Source organism: Lissotriton helveticus, chromosome 11 (assembly GCF_964261635.1).
Source record: "Lissotriton helveticus chromosome 11, aLisHel1.1, whole genome shotgun sequence".
NCBI lineage: Eukaryota > Metazoa > Chordata > Amphibia > Caudata > Salamandridae > Lissotriton > Lissotriton helveticus.
Genome location: NC_136072.1, coordinates 734,975,110 through 734,989,485, shown reverse-complemented (window position 1 = coordinate 734,989,485; position 14,376 = coordinate 734,975,110). Strand labels below are relative to the sequence as shown.

At 48.6% G+C, this 14,376-nt stretch overlaps 1 long non-coding RNA gene across 1 annotated transcript in view; it reads left to right on the top strand.

The window, feature by feature from the left end:
* The first annotated feature begins 2,165 nt into the window (after positions 1-2,165).
* LOC144791129 (uncharacterized) overlaps positions 2,166-14,376 on the top strand; it is a 44,762-nt gene continuing 32,551 nt past the window's right edge. Inside the window, exon 1 of the long non-coding RNA XR_013602303.1 lies at positions 2,166-2,293. This is a non-coding gene — a long non-coding RNA (uncharacterized LOC144791129). The remainder of the gene's footprint in view (positions 2,294-14,376) is intronic.

Sequence of the window (14,376 nt, the reverse complement as noted above, 5' to 3'; positions counted from 1 at the left end):
TCATGAGGCTTAGCAGGGTACCACAGATGATGCTGCAGCTGCACAACCACCGGGCATGTCTTGTTGGTGAGTATACCCTGTCAGCTATGTATGTCAGTATGTCACAACTTCATGATCGGCATCATATTACACACTCATTTCCATGATGTCAATTTGCAGGAGACGCTGGATATCCAAACATGTCGTGGTTAATGACTCCACTACAGAACTCCAGGACAGCTGCAGACCAGCGGTACAACAATGCTCATGGGAAGACCAGGCGGGTGATCGAGCGAACATTTGGACTCCTGAAGAGCCGGTTCAGGTGCCTGGACAAGACAGGCGGAGCCCTCCAATACAGCCCACGCAAGGTGTGTGACATCTTCACCGTGTTCTGCATGCAACACAACATGGCAGTGGAGAAGGCCGTGCCACTCTACCTTGATCCTGATGAGCTGGAACATCCGCCCGTTGAGGATGAAGGCCTTGCCCAGGATGCCAGCGACGAGGAGGGTGAAGATGATATCCGGAGTCACCTCATCCGCAACTTCTTTTCATAATGGTGAGTCATTGCAGCTGTAATGTGAAACATGTACTATAGAGTTGCATGGGTAGCATGCTGTGTATGCAACAGACTGTATGCAAGGTCACTTGGATGTTTGTTGTGCAGTGTCACACAGGTGCAGATGTAATGCAACACACATACGTGCTATGTGTGTACTTGGAATGTACAGGTGTACTACAACATCAGGCTATTCAACAGGACAATGTCAGAATTACATTATACGGAACTTGACCCCTTGTGTGCCTCTCATCCCCAGCTCGCCCTGCCTGTTGTCCGTTGGGGTCATCGTGGTCATCCTGCTATTGCTCATAATGATTGCAACGTCAGCCAAATCAACGGAGCATGCATGGACATGTGGAGAAGTCAATTTGGGTAAGGACTCATATGAGGCTGTTTAGCGTTGGTATGTTCTGAAATGTGTGGTACATGTTCATGTCCATGTAGTGAGACCATGCATACATGCAACAACATTATGTTACTTATTACATGTATGCCCACTCCCATGACAGGAGAGTCACCCCATCTGACTGTCATCTGTTGTAGTTTGAGACTCTGGTGAATGCATCAATGTGTGTAGACATTGACACTGGAACATTGCATATACCATGGCTTGACATTGTGTCAGAGGTCAAAACCACGGACTCTGTGGGGGATTGCAGCCTCACTGTGTGCATTAGAATGTGACTGGATCCTCACCTCCAGCTTGTGGGCCAGTCCAGTTTGATTACCATCAAACCATGTGGTGTAGGTGTGGCCCAGTCTATGTTCCACATGATAACTGTCCTGTGATTCTGTTTACATGGATGCATTGCCCCTTGTTTCAGTATATCATGTCACTATCATGTCGTTACCTCAGTGCAGGTTGAAAATACTGCAACGCCAGCCTTCACAGTGAGTAGCAGTTCTGTTTTGATTCACATGATGCCATGAATGTTTAGCATGAGAAATGAAAATGTTGGGATGATGCATATGTGATTTATTGTGTTGCACCAGTGGAGTGCGGTCATTCACATGAATCTCTAGTCCCGTGCAGCATTACTGTGCAATGCTAGGGTCTCATTATGTGGCTTGGATCAACATCACTTGCACTTTATATTTCTTCTACCTGCATATCATGTTTAGCATAGTAATGCAAACTTGACAGATCAAAAGACTAGCTACAGAGTGCCTTCATTGCATGTAGGTCATTAGCTTCATCATCATATGTGATACTTAGAGCTGTTGTGGGTGAAGTCAAGTTTGCCTACATGGCCCTTATGGGTACCCATAATCACATACAGACATTACAGTTAGCATAAGTAGCATTGCCATATGTTTCCATTTGTTTGTAAGGTCCACCTCATCTGAGCCAGTGAATGAGTTTTAACAACATAGATCTCATTGCATGGTAGCTCACTTGTGAGTGTTACACATGACTCTAATGGATGACAGACTGTCCTAGGTTTTATGTGTCCGTGTCATAGCATCGGATCTCGTGTGATAGCATGATTACTCATCTAAAATTGTCTCCAGTCAGTACACTTCACAGGTGTGACTGGTACGGTGTAGCAAATGAGGTTTTTGAAGTGTCGGTGACATGAGAATGTACTCCTAATGGTTATTTGCCTCTGTTTCAGGTCTCCCTCCCAGAAGTTCCCATCCTCTCCTTCCCTCGCCTGATCACCCTTTTGTGTCTGTCGTTTGTACTCAGACCAAGGGGCTATTTGGAGGTGGAACCCTTTGAGCATCACACCACTCTGATGAAGAAAGGTACGGCCAGTCCTTGACAGGCTTGTAGCCAATAGTACTGCTGTATTACAGGTGACATCATTAATAGTGTTATTTGGAGTTCTTGCCAATGCACATGTATGTTTGATAATGCTCTATGGGCTCACAATGTAAATAATCATGTTGTGCATGACGTCTGACTTCTACAGAATATTGTGCCGCCTTGATGTCAACGCACATGTCCTTCTAATGTGCATGTATCCTATTTGGCATGAAGTTAGCTTATGCTTGTTATGTGTTTACCTGTAAAGTGACCACACGCATGGTGTTGGGGAAGGCTAGAATACTATGTTGTGTGTGAGGTAGATGGCTTTGTAGCTGCTGTTTAGCTTTGAACACACTAGCTGTAGTCTACACCTGCTGACGCTGTGTGTCTTGTGCCCCACTTGTCCGTAAGGGCCCTGATCCAGTGACTGTGATCTTTGGTGATTACTGTGCCATTTTATTTGCAGTGACCCTGAGTGAGGCAGACACTCCTGCCTTCACATACACATGTCACTTTGTGGCTTGCCAATGCCCTTGTGGTATGTGCTTGTTTTGCAAGTTGTCACACCCCTCCTGCCGTCATGTCTTCACTCATTGCTGCTGCTGCATACACAGCCACCATGCAGCGCACACTATCCAGGAACACAGAGACCTACAGGATGACCCTCCTTGCATCCATTTATAGAGCATGCTCCTGCCACCCTACACACAGACAACACCAGACATTCACCCTCCTGCTATCACAATGCTTCAAACTCAGCCATTGCAGCTGCTATGCCTGTGTGTGCAACACATACTGGCACGACTATGGCAGATTCACATGACATTGGGTCTATGTACCACCAGGTCATGTGCCGTGTACAGCACACACACACCTTCCATAGGCACAATATTGTACAGTGTTACCTTGTCAACGCCACAGCAGCATAAACATAGCTGTCACAGTCAGTCAAGTAGCCACAGGGGACACACACCATGACCACGTCTCTTGGGTGTGGTGTGATTTCCCCGTTCTGGTGTAGGTATTTGTCAGATGTGGGTAGTTGTTCTGTATGCGTTGCTCCCATTACAGTAGTATAGTACTTGTAGCTACATAGGGGTAGGTCACCTATTCAGGTGTGCTTGTGTAGAGTGCTACAGCCCATTGCCCACAGTCTGTCCTGCCACCCTTGTCCTGTGTGCCATTCATCACATCCACAGTACTGCATCATGCAGATGATAGTTCACATACCTGAGGACACAGTTGTAGGTACTCCCTATGTGGACAACTAGTTTTGTCACACTGATCTGTACACCTCAAAGTGACTCTCCTGGGCCTGCCTGTGATAGCAGTTTTGGGATCCAAACCCCCCTCCAGCATTTACTATCCCACACAGGTGTGTCTTTCCATTCATGTATCTAGTTGTTAGGAATTTCTGACCGATGTGTGTCCGCACTCAGATTCTGATCCAAGTGTGTGGTTGGCTGCTGTTTGTTGGATACCCTTGCATTTTATACATTTGCACACACATACCAATTTATGCTGTGGTTCAAAGATAACTCACCAAATGCGTATGAGGTTTAGTATATTTATTGGGTGATCTTATGCAGGAAACGTGAATAGGTGCTGTACAGAAAGGGGTGGAATCCAAAGTTCACTGATGGAGATGAGATGCCTTACAGTTTCAGTCAACAGAGTCCTGGCCACAGTGCTTGGCATCATTGGGCAGACAGTGACCAGCAAGTCCATGTGGGAGAGTCTCATAGGGGATGCTGTTGCACCCAGGGGCAATATGCCAGGTCCTGGGAGATGTGCATGGCCCACTGCCCCTCAACGTCTTAGCCGTGGACGACCCACCTTCCTTGGGGGACCCTCAGGTGCAGGCCTGGACGATGCATGGGATGCTACGTCAGAGAGTTCCTCCTCCTCCTCCTCCCTCCCTGTGGCTGGTGTCACACTTTGCCGTGATGTTGCTGGCCTTGTGACACAGGGAGGTTGCTGCATGTTGGCAGCTATCTGACGTAGCGATTGGCTCATTTCCCGATGCACCATCAAGAGCTGAGCCAGACTTGCCTCCACCCGTCCATAATGTAGGTCTTGCCTGGCTATTTGCTCTGCCTGCTGTTCTTTCACCTGGTTGAGGGCCTCCACAAGCTGGCGTACCTCCCTGGTGTCCCGCCGGTATGCCTCCAGGATGTTAGCGAGTTCAGGCATAACGGGTGCTGCAGCTGACTGGCCAGAATCTCGCCTCCGCCTTCCGCCACTCCCACCACCCTGACCCACATGAACACGGCTGCGCTTGTGGGCACATCCGATCGACGGGCCCCCGAGTGCTGCCAGAGTGGAGGTCGTCAGCAACATCAGGGGCGCCCGACAAAGGGTGTCCCTCATTTTCAGACTGGCTCTCTTGTGGATCATGGGCAGGGCTGTGACCTGTCTGCTGGGATGTGGTGGGAATGGGTCCGGTGGTTGGCTGAGATGTAGCTGGTACAGTTGCTGCAGGGGTTTGGGATCCAGAGGAGCCAGGTTGGTTGGGGTCATCCACAGTGCGTTGAGGAGCGGCGCTGTCGGTGGGGTCTGGGTCCTGCTGAGCCTGGGACTGGGATCCTTCTCCCCCCTGGTTGGGGGGGGGCTCCGCACGTTCCCCTGTGTGTGGGAGAGACAGACACTGTTAAGGCACTATCAAGTGACATCTTGTTTAGTTATCCATTATGAGCATCACACTTCCACAAGCTTTACATTGTTGACATTGTTCAGTTGTGTATGTAGTGGTAGTAAATCGACATGTACTCTGGGGTATTTTCATTCTTCCATTCTCTTGACAATGACTGACACAGCCATTGCTGTGTCTTGTCTTGCCGGCACAACACGTGTAAAGCATTGCTCAGGTTCACGCAACATCCAGGATACGGTGTAAATCCTTATGTCTGCGTCAAGCATGCACAGAGTTCAGATGCAGCATGTTGATGTAAGACACAGAGCATCATTAATTTGCATGTCATCTACTACTCTGGATGGCTTTTGCTGTTCCGTGATGGCCAAACAATGCCAACACCCCTGGACCTGTACACACACAGTTATCGATCATGGCTTTTGAACTTGGCACTTCTCAGAGACGCATCACCTTGTCAATACCCATGTCCATGTTGATACTTAAGTGCATCCACAACGTTAATGAGATGGGGCACGTGCATTGTTTGAGAGGCACAATATACTGGAGCATCTGCAATGTGCATGTATGAGTTGTATGCGTATTCATATGAGTGAGTGTTTTGTTGTGGTACATGACAATTGGGACAGTGTTGCACTCCAATGCCTATCCCCAGGGGATGCGTTTCTGTAAGGGGGGTGTATGCTAGGCCATGCTGGTAGTTTGCGTGTGAATTGCAAGCGTCCATCGTTCATGATTTGGCTGCCCCCTGATGTAGCATGCTGGCATATTCGTGGTTTTGTGTTCATGCACAGGATGTGTGACCTTGTCCTGGTGTTTGTGTTTGCAGTGATCACAGGAGGGACTTGTGCTGCCTACACCTGTGCCCATTGTGTACTACAGAGCTTTCCGAGATGTGTGTCCTGACACAGTACAGTGTTGACTGCAAATGGTGGGTGTGTTGCAGGCACTTAGTAGATGACTGCTGGTACTTAGGAGACATACCTAAACATTCTGCTCTATGGTGTTTGTAAGGCCTGTGCAGTGCTTGTGTGCAACTGTGTGTGTGCCCAGGGAGCTGCGTTGAGGTGACAGAGGGAGGAACACTGAGGGATGGATACAGAGGGAGGCAGGCAGACAGAGGGAGAGAGAGCCACAGTGGGAGAGTGCGACAGTGCGAAAGGGCGACTGTGGGAGAGGGCGACAGTGGGAGAGGGCGACAGTGGGAGAGGGCGACTGTGGGAGAGGGTGACAGAGGGAGAGGGCGACAGTGGGAGAGGGCGACAGAGGGAGAGGGCGACAGAGGGAGAGGGCGACAGAGGGAAAGGGCGACAGAGGGAAAGGGCGACAGAGGGAGAGTGCGACAGTGGGAGAGGGCGACAGTGGGAGAGGGCGACAGTGGGAGAGGGCGACAGTGGGAGAGGGCGACAGTGGGAGAGGGCGACTGTGGGAGAGGGCGACTGTGGGAGAGGGCGACAGTGGGAGAGGGCGAGAGAGGGAGAGGGCGAGAGAGGGAGAGGGCGAGAGAGGGAGAGGGCGAGAGAGGGAGAGGGCGAGAGAGGGAGAGGGCGAGAGAGGGAGAGTGCGACAGTGGGAGAGGGCGACAGTGGGAGAGGGCGACAGTGGGAGAGGGCGACAGAGGGAGAGGGCGACAGTGGGAGAGTGCGACAGTGGGAGAGTGCAACAGAGGGAGAGGGCGACAGTGGGAGAGTGCGACAGTGGGAGAGGGCAACAGTGGGAGAGGTCGACAGTGGGAGAGGGCGACTGTGGGAGAGGGCGACAGAGAGAGAGGGCGACAGTGGGAGAGGGCGACAGAGGGAGAGGGCGACAGAGGGAGAGGGCGACAGTGGGAGAGGGCGACAGTGGGAGAGGGCGACAGTGGGAGAGGGCGACTGTGGGAGAGGGCCACAGAGGGAGAGGGCCACAGAGGGAGAGGGCCACAGAGGGAGAGTGTGACAGTGGGAGAGTGCGACAGTGGGAGAGGGCGACAGTGGGAGAGGGCAACAGTGGGAGAGGGCGACAGTGGGAGAGGGCGACAGAGGGAGAGGGCCACAGAGGGAGAGTGCGACAGTGGGAGAGTGCGAAAGTGGGAGAGGGCGACAGTGGGAGAGGGCAACAGTGGGAGAGGGCGACAGAGGGAGAGTGCGAGAGTGGGAGAGGGTGACAGAGGGAGAGGGCGACAGTGGGAGAGGGCGACAGAGGGAGAGGGCCACAGAGGAAGAGGGCCACAGAGGAAGAAGGAGACAGGGATGGAGACAGGTTGTTTGTGCTTGCTCGCTTGCTACACTGGCTTACTGTGTCACAAAATATTGCATCTCTGGAAGGTGTGTCCGTAACATGAAATTGTTTAGGAGCTGTGGTCTACTATCTTGTGTGATATTTCCCTATCCCTGTACATTGGGCATGGTGCTTGGGTGAGGCCCTGGGACATATGGGATGAGAGCAGCCTCCTACCCTCCACCTTCCACCCTTTGTGGCTCCCACTTGCAACAAACCACTTTTAGTTGTGTCCTGCTAGGACTCATGGCCACCCACCCCATGCTGCTGGGCACTGTTGTAAGTCCACCCATGTGACATGTATTTTTTGTACACTCACCAGACTCAACGGCTCCTTCTATTCCATGTACTCCCACCGGTGGCAGCAGGGCCATGACTCTCTCCTCCCAGGGATGGTATACAGGAGGTCTGCGGGGACCACCACCTCCAGTGTGGTGTGCAGAGGCGTAGTCCTGGTCCATTTTCTTCTTGACCATCCTCCGCAGCTCATACCACCTGGACTGGCATTCCCCCCTGGTGCGCCTGATGGGTGCAACAGCATTGACCCGGTCTACGATCCTCTCCCACAGGCGTGTTTTTTCGGCCAGGCTGGTCTGTGTGACCAATGCGCCAAACAGCTGTGGCTCGACTCTGATGACTTCATCTGTAAGTATCTCATTCTCCGGGTTAGTGAACTTTGGATTCTTGGGTGTGGTCATGGTGTGGGGTGTATGTGATTGAGGGGGTGATGGTGTGTATGGATGAGGGTGTGTGGTTGTGATTGTGAAGGGGGTGGTGTGGGTGTAGATGTGATAGGGTGTATGTGTGAAGGTATGTGGCTGTAATTGTTGGTGTGCTCTCTGTTTCTTCGCAAGAATGGGTATGTTGCAAAGGATTATGGGTTGTATGTGTGGACCCTTTTTTTGGTCAAATAGTGGGTGTGGCTTAATTTGAATTGGTTGTGTGTGTGTTATATGGGGTGGGTGTTAGTGTTGACCTCTGTTTGGCTGTGACCAGGACATTGGTTCTCTATGGTGTGTACACAGGAGACATGTTCAGTGTTGTTGTGCGACTTGTTTGCAAAGTCCTTGTGCTGGTTTGGGTGTTGGCGTTATGTGTGCGTGTCGTACTTGTGCGTGCGATTGACTGGTACGGGCCGTTGGTGGGTGGGGGTGTTCGCGTGGGCTTGTTGGGGGGGTGTGTGTGTCGTACTTGTGCGTGTGATTGACTGGTACGGGCCGTTGGCGGGTGGGGGTGTTCACGTGGGCTTGTTGGGGGGATGTGCGTGTCGTACTTGTGCGTGCGATTGAGTGGTAGGGGCCGTTGGTGGGTGGGGGTGTTCGCGTGGGCTTGTTGGGGGGGTGTGCGTGTCGTACTTGTGCGTGCGATTGACTGGTACGGGCCGTTGGCGGGTGGGGGTGTTCGCGTAAAGGGGTGTGCGTGTCGTACTTGTGCATGCGATTGACTGGTACGGGCCGTTGGCGGGTGGAGGTGTTCACGTGGGCTTGTTGGGGGGGTGTGCGTGTCGTACTTGTGCATGCGATTGACTGGTACGGGCCGTTGGTGGGTGGGGGTGTTGGCGTGGGCTTGTTGGGGGGGTGTGCGTGTTGTACCCTATGCGTGCGATTGACTGGTACGGGCCGTTGGCGGGTGGGGGTGTTCGCGTGGGCTTGATGGGGGGGTGTGCGTGTTGTACTTGTGCGTGCGATTGACTGGTACGGGTCGTTGGCGGGTGGGGGTGTTTGCGTGGGTTTGTTGAGGGGGTGTGCGTGTCGTACTTGTGCTTGCGATTGACTGGTACGGGCCATTGGCGGGTGGGGGTGTTCGCGTGGGCTTGTTGGGGGCGTGCGTGTCGTACTTGTGCGTACGATTGACTGGTACGGGCCGTTGGCGGGTGGGGGTGTTCACGTGGGCTTGTTGGGGGGTGTGCGTGTCGTACTTGTGCGTGCAATTGACTGGTACGGGCCATTGGCGGGTGGGGGTGTTCGCGTGGGCTTGTTGGGGGGTGTGCGTGTCGTACTTGTGCGTGCGATTGACTGGTACGGGCCTTTGGCGGGTGGGGGTGTTCGCATAGGGGGGTGTGGGTGTCGTTCTTGTGCGTGCGATTGACTGGTACGGGCCGTTGGCGGGTGGGGGTGTTTGCGTGGGCTTGTTGGGGGGGTGTGCGTGTCATACTTGCGCATGCAATTGACTGGTACGGGCCGTTGGCGGGTGGGGGTTTTCGCGTGGGCTTGTTGGGGTGTGTGCGTGTCGTACTTGTGCTGCGATTGACTGGTACGGGCCGTTGGCGGGTGGGGGTGTTTGCGTGGGCTTGTTGGGGGGGTGTGCGTGTCGTACTTGTGCATGCGATTGAGTGGTAGGGGCCGTTGGCGGGTGGGGGTGTTCGCGTGGGCTTGTTGGGGGGTGTGCGTGTCGTACCTGTGCGTGCGATTGACTGGTACGGGCCGTTGGCGGGTGGGGGTGTTCGCGTGGGCTTGTTGGGGGGGTGTGCGTGTCGTACTTGTGCGTGCGATTGACTGGTACGGGCCGTTGGCGGGTGGGGGTGTTCGCGTGGGCTTGTTGGGGGGTGTGCGTGTCGTACTTGTGCGTGCGATTGACTTGTACGGGCCGTTGGTGGGTGGGGGTGTTCGCGTGGGCTTGTTGGGGGGGTGTGCGTGTCGTACTTGTTTGTGCGATTGAGTGGTACGGGCCGTTGGCGGGTGGGGGTGTTCGCGTGGGCTTGTTGGGGGGGTGTGCGTGTCGTACTTGTGCGTGCGATTATACAAAAAACCAAAGCACACAGCAGCAGACCAAGGTTTAGCACATCAACTTCTTCTGTTTCCAAATTTCTAATGGTGCAACCACTCTCACCATCCACCTCCAAGGATGTCCGTCAGAAATAGTTTTACAAGAGAATTGAGAGGTGCACTCAGTGAAGTCAATAATACAAAGAGTTCATAGATTTTGTCAGTCTTTTGTTCTTTCTTTAATGGGTTCTTTATTTTCTCTTTTTAAAATACACAGGCACAGCCAACGCGTTTCATTCCCTTTAGTGCCTTGGGAATTTCGTCAGGGCTGCAAAAGATTTTGACATGCATAAGCATTTTTTTGCCTTGTGTTTAAATGGTCATGACAATAAAGTACATAACATATCAAATTAAATTAAAATTGACTAGAGGATACACCAATAGACAAGATCATACTAAGAATTCAAGTCATATGGCATGTTTTTCAATTTAAAAAAACTTGTGCGTGCGATTGACTGGTACGTGCCGTTGGCGGGTTGGGGTGTTCGCGTAGGGGGGTGTGCGTGTCGTACTTGTGCGTGCGATTGACTGGTACAGGCCGTTGGCGGGTGGGGGTGTTCGCGTGGGCTTGTTGGGGGGGGTGCGTGCCGTACTTGTGTGTGCGATTGGCTGGTACGGGCCGTTGGCGGGTGGGGGTGTTCGTGTAGGGGGGTGTGCGTGTCGTACTTGTGCGTGCGATTTACTGGTACGGGCCGTTGGCGGGTGGGGGTGTTCACGTGGGCTTGTTGGGGGGGTGCGTGTCGTACTTGTGCGTGCGATTGACTGGTACGGGCCGTTGGCGGGTGGGGGTGTTCGCGTGGGCTTGTTGGGGGGGTGTGCGTGTCGTACTTGTGCGTGCGATTGACTGGCACGGGCCGTTGGCGGGTGGGGGTGTTCGCGTAGGCTTGTTGGGGGGGTGTGCGTGTCGTACTTGTGCTTGAGCGAGGGGTACACGTGTGGTATGTGTTGACGCTGCTTTATGCGAGCCGAATATTGCCGTACGATTCATTATTGAAGTGCGATAACTTTGTTCCATACAAATCGCTGTCAGGCTTCTCGTACAGGATCGTACTTGTGTGTTTGTATGGGCTGGTTACGATTCGTAAGGTAGGATTCCCGATGCATATTCGTACGGATCATCGACTGTGATTCGGACGGTTCGATGATATTCGTATGGAATTCGACGGGAATGGATCGGAATTCGCAGGTCGGACGTAAAGTTCCCATTCGTACGGATTCGGATACGAATGCGAATCGTACGGCGGAATATTTTACCGGATCGGAATCGATGCCTTTATGTGGGTGCACAGTCGATAGAATAGCTCAGTAAGCTGACTTCTGGTTGCCGACAAATACAGGGGTGGGGGGGTGGGGCAAAGCAAACTCACACTGCCAGCCATCTGGTATTAGTGAACTGGGTAATAACACTACTTGTTATTTACAACATTTAGAAGAGGCAAAAGGGATATATATTTGTTTGGATCACTGACTAAATATCGACTGACACAATATAGACCACCCAAAATATCGACGCCAAAATATCGACGGACAAAATATCGAATTCCTATCTACAAACAGGTAAGTACCAAAATATCGAGTCCAAAATATCGTTTATATATATATACATTGTAAAAATATCGAATTTGTTAAAAATAATGTTAAATAAAAAAATTATTACAAATAAATAGCTAAAATATACTTAAAAATACTTAAATTACCTTAGAATTATTAAATAATTAATTTAACCTATAAAAAAAATACAATCATATCTGTTAAAACATATATATATATATATGTACGCATAATATTAATACAAAATACACAATATTATTACCGTAGGATAGCGTAGGGGTAAAAATTACTATTCACACTCCTGGAAGTGCAACAGTAGGGAAAGCGTTGGATAGCGTAGGGGCAAAAATTACTATTCCAACTCCAGAGAGTGCAACATTAGGGAAAGCGTTGGATAGCGTAGGGGTAAAAATTACTATTCCCACTCCAGTGAGTGTAACAGTAGGGAAAACGTTGGATAGCGTAGGGGTAAAATTTACTATTCCCACTCCAGAGAGTGCAACAGTAGGGAAGGCGTTGGATAGCGTAGGGGTAAAAATTACTATTCCCACTCCAGAGAGTGCAACAGTAGGGAAAGCGTTGGATAGCGTAGGGGTAAAAATTACTATTCCCACTCCAGAGAGTGCAACAGTAGGGAAAGCGTTGGATAGCGTATGGGGTAAAAATTAGTATTCCCACTCCAGCGAGTGCAACAGTAGGGAAAGCGTTGGATAGCGTAGGGGTAAAAATGACTATTCCAACTCCAGAGAGTGCAACAGTAGGGAAAGCGTTGGATAGCGTAGGGGTAAAAATTACTATTCCCACTCCAGCGAGTGCAACAGTAGGGAAAGCGTTGGATAGCGTAGGGGTAAAAATTACTATTCCCACTCCAGCGAGTGCAACAGTAGGGAAAGCGTTGGATAGCGTAGGGGTAAAAATTACTATTCCCACTCCAGAGAGTGCAACAGTAGGGAAGGCGTTGGATATCGTAGGGGTAAAAATTACTATTCCCACTCCAGTACGTGCAACAGTTGGGAAAGCGTTGGATAGCATAGGGGTAAAAATGACTATTCCCACTCCAGAGAGTGCAACAGTAGGGAAAGCGTTGGATAGCGTAGGGGTAAAAATTACTATTCCCACTCCAGAGAGTGCAACAGTAGGGAAAGCGTTGGATAGCGTAGGGGTAAAAATTACTTTTCCCACTCCAGAGAGTGCAACAGTAGGGAAAGCGTTGGATAGCATAGGGGTAAAAATTACTATTCCCACTCCAGTGAGTGCAACAGTAGGGAAAGCGTTGGATAGCGTAAGGGTAAAAATTACTATTCCCACTCCAGTGAGTGCAACAGTAGGAAAAGCGTTGGATAGCGTAGGGGTAAAAATGACTATTCCCACTACAAAGAGTGCAACAGTAGGGAAAGCGTTGGATAGCATAGGGGTAAATTTTAATATCCCCACTCTATTGAAAATAAATTAATATAAATGACATAATTATAAATTAATCAATTAATACATTTTAATTACCAAATAAGAATTAAGTCATTAGCAATTAAAAATTAATTAACAATTTTTTTATATAAATACCAATTAATTAACATGTTTAATTAATTATATTAAATTACTTCTCACCCTATTCCCCTATAAACCCACAACCCGCTACTAAAAATAAAATATTATTCACATAATTATCCATTAATCCATTAATAAAAATTAATTATCAATTACCAATTAATTAATTACCAATTAAAAATTAATTGTCAATTAATTCAAAATAAATACCAATTAATTATTAACATATTTAATTAATTATAATTAAATTACTTCCCACCCTATTCCCCTATAAACCCACAACCCGCTACTAAAAATAAAATAATATAATTCACATAATTATCAATTAATCAATTAATAAACATTAATTATCAATTACAAATTAATTAATTACCAATTAAAAATTAATTGACAATTAAGTCAAAATAAATACCAAATAATTAATTAACATATTTAATTAATTATAATTAAATTACTTCCCAACCTATTCCCCTATAAACCCACAACCCGCTACAGAATTAAATTACGCAAAAATTAAATAACATAAAATAAATTACTTACAATAAATTACAAATAAGTATACACTTTTCACACATAAACTAACATATAAAACACTTTAAAAAATTGGATATTATTAAAAAATCGATATTTTTAATCAACTATATTATGTACTTCGATATTTTGACTGTCTATATTTTTAAATTCGATAGTAAAGTACTTACCTTCAAAACAATATTTTGGATGTCTATATTCTGTCCAGTCGATATTTTGTCCATTCTATATTTTGGACTCGATATTTAGGTTACTCGATATTTTGGAATCGATATTTAGACCATTAACCATTTGTTTTAATGAACACCACTGTGGAAACCCTTTTTCTGTGAGCATAAACAACCATTATCTTTATTATGCTGAAGTTCTAGTTTGGCTAGGTGTCAGGATCCAGCGATATATTCCACAGGAGCAGAAGAGATGTCCTCTATTCCAGGCACTACTATCAGAGACAGACAATTTATGTATATCTATCTCCAATTTCAGTGAGGGGATAAGGGGAATGGGATTAAAGAGATACTCCTCAATATGTTTTGTCTATAAGACAGGTAGGGACAATTATTAGGGACATACAAGGTTTATTCCTTACACCACTTATTACATTTTATTCTCTATGACTTCTATTTAAATGCCAGCAATTCTATTTACCTGCAAGCTATTGAGGAATGTATTCTCTCATTGAAGTTCTCTTATAAATAATTGTTGGTACATACTGAAACTACCTCAGTTTAAACCCAGTCTCTGCTGTTAAGTGGTGCTCTTGTGAGATTTAGATTGACAC